The sequence below is a fragment of the Opisthocomus hoazin genome, unplaced genomic scaffold, assembly GCF_030867145.1.
Source record: "Opisthocomus hoazin isolate bOpiHoa1 unplaced genomic scaffold, bOpiHoa1.hap1 HAP1_SCAFFOLD_151, whole genome shotgun sequence".
NCBI classification, from domain to species: Eukaryota; Metazoa; Chordata; class Aves; order Opisthocomiformes; family Opisthocomidae; genus Opisthocomus; species Opisthocomus hoazin.
In genome coordinates, this window is record NW_027448877.1 from 77,501 (window position 1) to 87,500 (window position 10,000).

Consider the following 10,000-nt stretch of genomic DNA (forward strand, 5'->3'; position numbering starts at 1 on the left):
GGCTTCTGGCAGTCGGAAGCGCCGTGCGCGATAGGTAGGAGGCAGAACGGCCACGGCCAGGGCCGCCAGGCAACGCCCGAGTCTGCCGGCTGAGCCGCGGCTGACAAGCGTTCGAGTGCCGGCGACCGCCGCCCGTCTCGGCCCGGCCCTGGAGAAACCCCTCTTGGAGCCCTCGCTCCAGTCGGCAACGGCCACCGGAGCCTGCGGGCAAGCAGCGGCTTCGCGCGGCTTCTGGCAGTCGGAAGCGCCGTGCGCGATAGGTAGGAGGCAGAACGGCCACGGCCAGGGCCGCCGGGCAACGCCCGAGTCTGCCGGCTGAGCCGCGGGTGACAAGCGTTCGAGTGCCGGCGACCGCCGCCGGTCTCGGCCCGGCCCTGGAGAAACCCCTCTTGGAGCCTTCGCTCCAGTCGGCAACGGCCACCGGAGCCTGCGGGCAAGCAGCGGCTTCGCGCGGCTTCTGGCAGTCGGAAGCGCCGTGCGCGATAGGTAGGAGGCAGAACGGCCACGGCCAGGGCCGCCGGGCAACGCCCGAGTCTGCCGGCTGAGCCGCGGGTGACAAGCGTTCGAGTGCCGGCGACCGCCGCCCGTCTCGGCCCGGCCCTGGAGAAACCCCTCTTGGAGCCCTCGCTCCAGTCGGCAACGGCCACCGGAGCCTGCGGGCAAGCAGCGGCTTCGCGCGGCTTCTGGCAGTCGGAAGCGCCGTGCGCGATAGGTAGGAGGCAGAACGGCCACGGCCAGGGCCGCCGGGCAACGCCCGAGTCTGCCGGCTGAGCCGCGGGTGACAAGCGTTCGAGTGCCGGCGACCGCCGCCCGTCTCGGCCCGGCCCTGGAGAAACCCCTCTTGGAGCCCTCGCTCCAGTCGGCAACGGCCACCGGAGCCTGCGGGCAAGCAGCGGCTTCGCGCGGCTTCTGGCAGTCGGAAGCGCCGTGCGCAATAGGTAGGAGGCAGAACGGCCACGGCCAGGGCCGCCGGGCAACGCCCGAGTCTGCCGGCTGAGCCGCGGGTGACAAGCGTTCGAGTGCCGGCGACCGCCGCCCGTCTCGGCCCGGCCCTGGAGAAACCCCTCTTGGAGCCCTCGCTCCAGTCGGCAACGGCCACCGGAGCCTGCGGGCAAGCAGCGGCTTCGCGCGGCTTCTGGCAGTCGGAAGCGCCGTGCGCGATAGGTAGGAGGCAGAACGGCCACGGCCACAGCCGCCGTGCAACGCCCGAGTCTGCCGGCTGAGCCGCGGGTGACAAGCGTTCGAGTGCCGGAGACCGCCGCCCGTCTCGGCCCGGCCCTGGAGAAACCCCTCTTGGAGCCCTCGCTCCAGTCGGCAACGGCCACCGGAGCCTGCGGGCAAGCAGCGGCTTCGCGCGGCTTCTGGCAGTCGGAAGCGCCGTGCGCGATAGGTAGGAGGCAGAACGGCCACGGCCACAGCCGCCGTGCAACGCCCGAGTCTGCCGGCTGAGCCGCGGGTGACAAGCGTTCGAGTGCCGGAGACCGCCGCCCGTCTCGGCCCGGCCCTGGAGAAACCCCTCTTGGAGCCCTCGCTCCAGTCGGCAACGGCCACCGGAGCCTGCGGGCAAGCAGCGGCTTCGCGCGGCTTCTGGCAGTCGGAAGCGCCGTGCGCGATAGGTAGGAGGCAGAACGGCCACGGCCACAGCCGCCGTGCAACGCCCGAGTCTGCCGGCTGAACCGCGAGTAGCTGCAGCGGTTCGATGGCGCTGGTCCGCGAGCGCCAGCCCTCTGCCCTAGTATACGGACAGCGAGGTCCCCGGCCCCGGCGGGCTCGAAGAGAACCGTCTTCCCCCAGCGGGGAGGCGCGCGAGCGCCGCCGACTCTTACCATGACGTAACTGGAGGCAGCGCAAAGCAGCGACCCCTTCGGCAGCTCCGAAGAAGAACCGGGCAAGACGTCTACCTGCCAGAACCGCGGTGGAGCCAAAGTCCCGCCGGAGCGAGGTAGACGAGGCATCCCTTTCCGCCGGCAGCTCCGGCGGCCACATCGGGCACACCGGACCCGGCGGACGGTAAAACGGGTAGACCTGGCCTCCCTGCCGGCAGAACGGGTAGACGAGGCCTCCCTGCCTGGAACCGGGTAGACCTGGCATCCCTGCCGGAAGCGGGTAGACCTGGCATCCCTGCCGGTAAAACGGGTAGACCTGGCCTCCCTGCCGGCAGAACGGGTAGACGAGGCCTCCCTGCCTGGAACCGGGTAGACCTGGCATCCCTGCCGGAAGCGGGTAGACCTGGTCTCCCTGCCGCCAAAACGGGTAGACCTGGCCTCCCTGCCGCCACAACGGGTAGACCTGGCATCCCTGCCGGCAAAACGGGTAGACCTGGTCTCCCTGCCGGTAAAACGGGTAGACCTGTTCTCCCTGCAGGTAAAACGGGTAGACCTGGCCTCCCTGCCGGTAAAACGGGTAGACCTGGCCTCCCTGCCGGCAGAACGGGTAGACCTGGCATCCCTGCCGGCAAAACGGGTAGACCTGGTCTCCCTGCCGGTAAAACGGGTAGACCTGGTCTCCCTGCAGGTAAAACGGGTAGACCTGTTATCCCTGCCGGCAAAACGGGTAGACCTGGTCTCCCTGCAGCCAGAACGGGTAGACCTGGCATCCCTGCCGGTAAAACGGGTAGACCTGGTCTCCCTGCCGGCAAAAAGGGTAGACCTGTTCTCCCTGCCGCCAGAACGGGTAGACCTGGCCTCCCTGCCGGTAAAACGGGTAGACCTGGTCTCCGTGCAGGTAAAACGGGTAGACCTGGCATCCCTGCCGGCAGAACGGGTAGACCTGGTCTCCCTGCCGCCAGAACGGGTAGACCTGGCATCCCTGCCGGCAAAACGGGTAGACCTGGTCTCCCTGCCGGTAAAACGGGTAGACCTGGCCTCCCTGCAGGTAAAACGGGTAGACCTGTTATCCCTGCCGGCAAAACGGGTAGACCTGGCATCCCTGCCGGCAAAACGGGTAGACCTGGTCTCCCTGCCGGTAAATGGGTAGACCTGGTCTCCCTGCCGCTAGAACGGGTAGATCTGGCCTCCCTGCCGGCAGAACGGGTAGACCTGGCCTCCCTGCCGGTAAAACGGGTAGACCTGGCATCCCTGCAGGTAAAACGGGTAGACCTGGCATCCCTGCCGGCAAAACGGGTAGACCTGGTCTCCCTGCCGGTAAAACGGGTAGACCTGTTCTCCCTGCAGGTAAAACGGGTAGACCTGTTCTCCCTGCCGCCAGAACGGGTAGACCTGGCATCCCTGCCGGCAAAACGGGTAGACCTGGTCTCCCTGCCGGCAAAAAGGGTAGACCTGTTCTCCCTGCCGCCAGAACGGGTAGACCTGGCCTCCCTGCCGGTAAAACGGGTAGACCTGGTCTCCGTGCAGGTAAAACGGGTAGACCTGGCATCCCTGCCGGTAGAACGGGTAGACCTGGTCTCCCTGCCGCCAGAACGGGTAGACCTGGCATCCCTGCCGGCAAAACGGGTAGACCTGGTCTCCCTGCCGGTAAAACGGGTAGACCTGGCCTCCCTGCAGGTAAAACGGGTAGACCTGTTATCCCTGCCGGCAAAACGGGTAGACCTGGCATCCCTGCCGGCAAAACGGGTAGACCTGGTCTCCCTGCCGGTAAATGGGTAGACCTGGTCTCCCTGCCGCTAGAACGGGTAGACCTGGCCTCCCTGCCGGCAGAACGGGTAGACCTGGCCTCCCTGCCGGTAAAACGGGTAGACCTGGCATCCCTGCAGGTAAAACGGGTAGACCTGGCATCCCTGCCGGCAAAACGGGTAGACCTGGTCTCCCTGCCGGTAAAACGGGTAGACCTGTTCTCCCTGCAGGTAAAACGGGTAGACCTGTTCTCCCTGCCGCCAGAACGGGTAGACCTGGCATCCCTGCCGGCAAAACGGGTAGACCTGGTCTCCCTGCAGCCAGAACGGGTAGACCTGGTCTCCCTGCCGGCAAAACGGGTAGACCTGGTCTCCCTGCCGGCAGAACGGGTAGACCTGGTCTCCCTGCCGGTAAATGGGTAGACCTGGTCTCCCTGCCGGCAATATGGGTAGACCTGGCCTCCCTGCAGCCAGAACGGGTAGACCTGGCATCCCTGCCGGTAAATGGGTAGACCTGGCATCCCTGCCGGTAAAACGGGTAGACCTGGCATCCCTGCCGGCAATACGGGTAGACCTGGTCTCCCTGCCGCTAGAACGGGTAGACCTGGCATCCCTGCCGGTAAAACGGGTAGACCTGGCCTCCCTGCCGGCAATACGGGTAGACCTGGCCTCCCTGCCGGTAAAACGGGTAGACCTGGCATCCCTGCCGGCAGAACGGGTAGACCTGGTCTCCCTGCCGCCAGAACGGGTAGACCTGGCCTCCCTGCAGGTAAAACGGGTAGACCTGGCCTCCCTGCCGGCAGAAGGGGTAGACCTGGCCTCCCTGCCGGCAGAAGGGGTAGACCTGTCCTCCCTGCGGACAGAGCGGGTCGCCCGTGCTGGAGGCCCGTATGCAGGGGTGCCTGCACGGGGTGGGAAGGGCTGGCGGCGGGCTGCCTGTGCTCTCTCAGCCGGGGCGGCGGTGGGGGGGCTTGCGGGGGGTGGCTGGGGTCGGCAGGCCGGCCCTGCCGGAGGCCCGTATGCAGGGGTGCCTGCACGGGGTGGGAAGGGGCGGCGGCGGGGTGCCTGTGCTCTCTCAGCCGGGGCGGCGGTGGGGGGGCTTGTGGGGGGTGGCTGGGGGCGGCAGGCCGGCCGTGCCGAAGGCCCGTATGCAGGGGTGCCTGCACGGGGTGGGAAGGGGCGGCGGCGGGGTGCCTGTGCTGTCTCAGCCGGGGCGGCGGTGGGGGGGCTTGTGGGGGGTGGCTGGGGGCGGCAGGCCGGCCCTGCCGGAGGCCCCTATGCAGGGGTGCCTGCACGGGGTGGGAAGGGCCGGCGGCGGGCTGCCTGTGCTCTCTCAGCCGGGGCGGCGGTGGGGGGGCTTGTGGGGGGTGGCTGGGGGCGGCAGGCCGGCCGTGCTGGAGGCCCGTATGCAGGGGTGCCTGCACGGGGTGGGAAGGGGCGGCGGCGGGGTGCCTGTGCTGTCTCAGCCGGGGCGGCGGTGGGGGGGCTTGTGGGGGGTGGCTGGGGGCGGCAGGCCGGCCCTGCCGGAGGCCCGTATGCAGGGGTGCCTGCACGGGGTGGGAAGGGGCGGCGGCGGGCTGCCTGTGCTCTCTCAGCCGGGGCGGCGGTGGGGGGGCTTGCGGGGGGTGGCTGGGGGCGGCAGGCCGGCCCTGCCGGAGGCCCCTATGCAGGGGTGCCTGCACGGGGTGGGAAGGGCCGGCGGCGGGCTGCCTGTGCTCTCTCAGCCGGGGCGGCGGTGGGGGGGCTTGCGGGGGGTGGCTGGGGGCGGCAGGCCGGCCCTGCCGGAGGCCCGTATGCAGGGGTGCCTGCACGGGGTGGGAAGGGGCGGCGGCGGGCTGCCTCTGCTCTCTCAGCCGGGGCGGCGGTGGGGGGGCTTGCGGGGGGTGGCTGGGGTCGGCAGGCCGGCCCTGCCGGAGGCCCGTATGCAGGGGTGCCTGCACGGGGTGGGAAGGGGCGGCGGCGGGCTGCCTGTGCTCTCTCAGCCGGGGCGGCGGTGGGGGGGCTTGCGGGGGGTGGCTGGGGTCGGCAGGCCGGCCCTGCCGGAGGCCCGTATGCAGGGGTGCCTGCACGGGGTGGGTGGGCCTGCGGCGGGCTGCCTGTGCTCTCTGAGCCGGGGCGGCGGTGGGGGGGGCTTGCGGGGGGTGGCTGGGGGCGGCAGGCCGGCCCTGCCGGAGGCCCGTATGCAGGGGTGCCTGCACGGGGTGGGTGGGCCTGCGGCGGGCTGCCTGTGCTCTCTGAGCCGGGGCGGCGGTGGGGGGGGCTTGCGGGGGGTGGCTGGGGGCGGCAGGCCGGCCCTGCCGGAGGCCCGTATGCAGGGGTGCCTGCACGGGGTGGGAAGGGGCGGCGGCGGGGTGCCTGTGCTCTCTCAGCCGGGGCGGCGGTGGGGGGGCTTGCGGGGGTTGTCTGGGGGCGGCAGGCCGGTCCTGCCGGAGGCCCGTATGCAGGGGTGCCTGCACGGGGTGGGAAGGGGCGGCGGCGGGCTGCCTGTGCTGTCTCAGCCGGGGCGGCGGTGGGGGGGCTTGTGGGGGGTGGCTGGGGGCGGCAGGCCGGCCCGGCCGGAGGCCCGTATGCAGGGGTGCCTGCACGGGGTAGGAAGGGCCGGCGGCGGGGTGCCTGTGCTCTCTCAGCCGAGGCGGCGGTGGGGGGGCTTGTGGGGGGTGGCTGGGGGCGGCAGGCCGGCCCTGCCGGAGGCCCGTATGCAGGGGTGCCTGCACGGGGTGGGAAGGGGCAGCGGCGGGCTGCCTGTGCTGTCTCAGCCGGGGCGGCGGTGGGGGGGCCTGCGGCGGGTGGCTGGGGGCGGCAGGCCGGCCCTGCCGGAGGCCCGTATGCAGGGGTGCCTGCACGGGGTGGGAAGGGCCGGCGGCGGGCTGCCTGTGCTCTCTCAGCCGGGGCGGCGGTGGGGGGGCTTGCGGAGGGGTGGCTGGGGTCGGCAGGCCGGCCCTGCCGGAGGCCCGTATGCAGGGGTGCCTGCACGGGGTGGGAAGGGCCGGCGGCGGGCTGCCTGTGCTGTCTCAGCCGGGGCGGCGGTGGGAGGGCTTGCGGGGGGTGGCTGGGGGCGGCAGGCCGGCCCTGCCGGAGGCCCGTATGCAGGGGTGCCTGCACGGGGTGGGAAGGGCCGGCGGCGGGCTGCCTGTGCTCTCTGAGCCGGGGCGGCGGTGGGGGGGCTTGCGGGGGGTGGCTGGGGGCGGCAGGCCGGCCCTGCCGGAGGCCCGTATGCAGGGGTGCCTGCACGGGGTGGGAAGGGCCGGCGGCGGGCTGCCTGTGCTGTCTCAGTCGGGGCGGCGGTGGGGGGGCTTGCGGGGGGTGGCTGGGGTCGGCAGGCCGGCCCTGCCGGAGGCCCGTATGCAGGGGTGCCTGCACGGGGTGGGTGGGCCTGCGGCGGGCTGCCTGTGCTCTCTGAGCCGTGGCGGCGGTGGGGGGGGCTTGCGGGGGGTGGCTGGGGGTCGGCAGGCCGGCCCTGCCGGAGGCCCGTATGCAGGGGTGCCTGCACGGGGTGGGAAGGGCCGGCGGCGGGCTGCCTGTGCTCTCTCAGCCGGGGCGGCGGTGGGGGGGGTTGCGGGGGGTGGCTGTGGGCGGCAGGCCGGCCCTGCCGGAGGCCCGTATGCAGGGGTGCCTGCACGGGGTGGGAAGGGCCGGCGGCGGGCTGCCTGTGCTCTCTCAGCCGGGGCGGCGGTGGGGGGGGTTGCGGGGGGTGGCTGGGGGCGGCAGGCCGGCCCTGCCGGAGGCCCGTATGCAGGGGTGCCTGCACGGGGTGGGAAGGGCCGGCGGCGGGCTGCCTGTGCTCTCTCAGCCGGGGCGGCGGTGGGGGGGCTTGCGGGGGGTGGCTGGGGTCGGCAGGCCGGCCCTGCCGGAGGCCCGTATGCAGGGGTGCCTGCACGGGGTGGGAAGGGCCGGCGGCGGGCTGCCTGTGCTGTCTCAGCCGGGGCGGCGGTGGGGGGGGCTTGTGGGGGGTGGCTGGGGGCTGCAGGCCGGCCCTGCCGGAGGCCCGTATGCAGGGGTGCCTGCACGGGGTGGGAAGGGCCGGCGGCGGGCTGCCTGTGCTCTCTCAGCCGGGGCGGCGGTGGGGGGGGTTGCGGGGGGTGGCTGGGGGCGGCAGGCCGGCCCTGCCGGAGGCCCGTATGCAGGGGTGCCTGCACGGGGTGGGAAGGGCCGGCGGCGGGCTGCCTGTGCTGTCTCAGACGGGGCGGCGGTGGGGGGGCTTGCGGGGGGTGGCTGGGGTCGGCAGGCCGGCCCTGCCGGAGGCCCGTATGCAGGGGTGCCTGCACGGGGTGGGTGGGCCTGCGGCGGGCTGCCTGTGCTCTCTGAGCCGGGGCGGCGGTGGGGGGGGGCTTGCGGGGGGTGGCTGGGGTCGGCAGGCCGGCCCTGCCGGAGGCCCGTATGCAGGGGTGCCTGCACGGGGTGGGAAGGGCCGGCGGCGGGCTGCCTGTGATCTCTCAGCCGGGGCGGCGGTGGGGGGGGTTGCGGGGGGTGGCTGGGGGCGGCAGGCCGGCCCTGCCGGAGGCCCGTATGCAGGGGTGCCTGCACGGGGTGGGAAGGGCCGGTTGCGGGCTGCCTGTGCTCTCTGAGCCGGGGCGGCGGTGGGGGGGGCTTGCGGGCGGTGGCTGGGGTCGGCAGGCCGGCCCTGCCGGAGGCCCGTATGCAGGGGTGCCTGCACGGGGTGGGAAGGGCCGGCGGCGGGCTGCCTGTGCTCTCTCAGCCGGGGCGGCGGTGGGGGGGCTTGCGGGGGGTGGCTGGGGGCGGCAGGCCGGCCCTGCCGGAGGCCCGTATGCAGGGGTGCCTGCACGGGGTGGGAAGGGCCGGCGGCGGGCTGCCTGTGATCTCTCAGCCGGGGCGGCGGTGGGGGGGGTTGCGGGGGGGTGGCTGGGGGCGGCAGGCCGGCCCTGCCGGAGGCCCGTATGCAGGGGTGCCTGCACGGGGTGGGAAGGGCCGGCGGCGGGCTGCCTGTGCTCTCTGAGCCGGGGCGGCGGTGGGGGGGGGGCTTGCGGGGGGTGGCTGGGGTCGGCAGGCCGGCCCTGCCGGAGGCCCGTATGCAGGGGTGCCCTGCACGGGGTGGGAAGGGCCGGCGGCGGGCTGCCTGTGCTGTCTCAGCCGGGGCGGCGGTGGGGGGGGCTTGCGGGGGGTGGCTGGGGGCGGCAGGCCGGCCCTGCCGGGAGGCCCGTATGCAGGGGTGCCTGCACGGGGTGGGAAGGGGCGGCGGCGGGCTGCCTGTGCTCTCTGAGCCGGGGCGGCGGTGGGGGGGCTTGCGGGGGGTGGCTGGGGGCGGCAGGCCGGCCCTGCCGGAGGCCCGTATGCAGGGGTGCCTGCACGGGGTGGGAAGGGCCGGCGGCGGGCTGCCTGTGCTGTCTCAGTCCGGGGCGGCGGGTGGGGGGGCTTGCGGGGGGTGGCTGGGGGCGGCAGGCCGGCCCTGCCGGAGGCCCGTATGCAGGGGTGCCTGCACGGGGGTGGGAAGGGGCGGCGGCGGGCTGCCTGTGCTCTCTGAGCCGGGGCGGCGGTGGGGGGGCTTGCGGGGGGTGGCTGGGGGCGGCAGGCCGGCCCTGCCGGAGGCCCGTTTGCAGGGGTGCCTGCACGGGGGTGGGTTGGGGGGGGGCGGCGGGAATTTTTTGGTTTTTGTTGCTTTTTTATTTCTTTTTCCGCTTTTGAAACAGAGACGCCGCCCCGTCCTCGGGCGTTTCAGCCGAGCTGATGGAAAGCGGCGCCCCTTCCCGTCGCTTGCGGGGGGGGGTGGTGCAGGAGGGGGGAGGCGGCGCGCGCCTGAAATTCCCCTCGCCACCCCCCGTTTCCGAGACTTCGCCGTATCTAGTGGAAGGCGCTAAGCTTGGCCGGACTGTCTCGCTGAAGGCTTTCTTACTCTGCATCGGTTCTGACGGTGGGCGAGAAAAAAAAACAAAACCAAAGCAGAGCAGGGAAACAGTTACAAAAAGTTCTTGAGAGCCAGCACCGGCCCGCCCATCGGCAGACGGAGCGGCGCCCGGGGTCAACGAGTGCCACCCTGCTGCTTAGCAACCGGAACCCGAGCCGGCCCGCCCCGCCCACCCGCCGGCAAGGGGCGGGCGCTTCCCCGCGGCAGAAGGGGGAGACAGAGACTGAGAGACGGGGTCGAGGAGCAGGCGGGGAGCCTTGCGCTGAGGTAGGCTGGGGACGGGCCTCTTTTCCGAGAAGATTGAGGTTTGAGTCGGGGGGGGGGGGGGGGGGGCGGCGGCAGGGGCTGCTTGTGCGCTCTCGGCCGGGGCGGCGGTGGGGGGGTGGCGGGGTGGGGGGGGGGCAGCGGAGCGGCCGTGCCGGAGGCCCGTATGCAGGGGTGCCCGCACCGGGGGGGGGGGTGGGGGGGGGCGGCGGCAGGGGCTGCTTGTGCGCTCTCGGCCGGGGCGGCGGTGGGGGGGGGCTTGCGGGTGGGGGGTGCGGCGGCCGGGCTGCCGTGCCGGAGGCCCG